This window comes from Malaclemys terrapin, chromosome 11, assembly GCF_027887155.1.
Source record: "Malaclemys terrapin pileata isolate rMalTer1 chromosome 11, rMalTer1.hap1, whole genome shotgun sequence".
In the NCBI taxonomy this organism is placed as follows: domain Eukaryota; kingdom Metazoa; phylum Chordata; order Testudines; family Emydidae; genus Malaclemys; species Malaclemys terrapin.
This window is the reverse complement of record NC_071515.1, coordinates 29062875-29064910: the sequence shown is the minus strand read 5'-3', so window position 1 is coordinate 29064910 and position 2036 is coordinate 29062875.

Below are 2036 nucleotides of genomic sequence, written 5' to 3'. Positions count from 1 at the left end.
ATGTTTGCTCTTTAGGATGTTGCCCCTAAACTCCTCCTGTTCACACACAAAAACCTCTCACCTGAGTTTAGTGGTGCTTGCAACTCAGCCCAGGCTAGCCGGCCTAGCTGGGGTTTAGAGCCCAGGTTCTGCTTTCATTCAGGCTGGTAACCCACCCACTTTGCAGTCAGCACTTGGATTAAATCACTCAAGCTTTGATAGTTCTCCAGTGTGTTCCCCCAGTTCCCTCCTGTGCTCAGAAGGACAGAGGGGTTCTCCCACATTTCACTGGAAAAGAATCATAGAGTGGCTCAGCTTACTGCAGCACAAATATAAGTGGGGGAATGGTCCTGCTATTGTTGGGAATTTCCTGGCTTTTACACTACCCTGGTGGAATTGGCTGGTGTAAGGATCTGAGTCCTCGCTCCCACTCCCTTTACCCAGAGGCCTGCCTGACCTTGAGGACTCCCCTTCCACACTTCTATGCGGCAGAGTCCTCATAACCCCAAAAAAGGTGGGCCCAGGATTCCTGAGGGGCTTGATCCCCGATCTTGTCATGGTCTTTTATGACAGGGCTAGATTGTCCCCACTCTGGGGTTCTCGCTCCGCTCTGGAAGCATCCCTGACCCACTGATCATTGCATATAGTTCAAGCAAATACAATTTATTAAACAGCAATCAATTTTAAAAAATAAGGGGAAAATGGGAAAGATTAAAGGGAAACGTAACCCTGCTCTCTGGCATGGGGACATCACAAACAGCTGTCTCTGGAATGTAAGGGAAGTTCACAGCCTGTTCCTCACATGTGCCAGGTCAGGGATGCCGCAGGTCAGACACTTGTGTTATGCTATACAAAGCACACGGGATCTTTTATAGGAGAAGGCAAAAACATTGCATTTATTGAAAATACAACAGTTAGCATATGCTTTTTAGACTCTCTCTCTCTCTCTCTCTCTCTCTCTCCTGCCAGTTGATGTTTATAGTTACCAGTCTGTTGTAGCTCGAGTCAATGTAATGGCCAGTTAGATTGAGCACGAGTGAGGAGTTGGGCTCTTGTCGGTCACGATCTGATGCTCCGAGGCTTTGCAGGATTGAAGCCAGAGTTCCATGGCAAAACACCCCAGCTTTATACTTGTAAATTCCCATTTGAGTCGATGCATTTTGCAATGTCATCCTGTAATCATTAGTCCTTAAGTGGTGTTATCATTTGATGGTTATTGTCGGGCTTCCCATCGTTATCTCCTATTTGTTGTCTCGCCTTCGGGGGTGCCTGTCTCACCTCTGCGGTCGTCAATGCTGCTAACATGTTTAGCATCGGATACAATGGATGTTTTCTGATTGTCTCCTGGTCTTTCCAAGTCTCTCACTTTTTCTTGACCATCTGGACATTTGTGATGGCTTTCACACCTTATCTTTTCCTGATGCAGGCATTCCTCATTCACACAAACAATCTCTTACAGAAACCTTTAAAGGTATACAGACAGCATTTTATATTCAGCAGAATACATTGTAAATCAAGCCTTGCTAAATCTTATAACTAAAACAATTCACATTGGGGCTTCAGGCCTTCAACATTCCTCTAATCTCCTTAACATAGATACAATACAAGATCCTGTCTCTTACTTACTAAAACCTTAAAACAAAGAAATGTATATTTAACTAGAGTGCCTAATTTGTAATGCATATAGGAAACCATAGTAGATATTATAACTTATCCTAAAACAAAAGGGTGACCATAATCAGTCATAAGGATTGTTCTGGTCTGTCATTTCTTTCTGCTATTCAAAAAGGGTGGCTGGCAAGATGAAATCAAATCCTACAGTAATTCTCATGGGACATTATAAAATCCTGCTCCTACACTTGCTCTGGTGGTGGCCATACACCTTCAGGCTCTAGGTGGCAGGACCCTTCTTCCCAGCATCGTCTCCCCCCATTACCCCCCGTCCCGTCAGGGTTATGAACCCCCTTCAAGTCTGGCCTGCAAGGCCTCTTGGCTGGGAGCATCTCCCTGCGCTGGGCCCACTGCCCAGGGTCCCCCTCACACTTCCCAGCTACTCA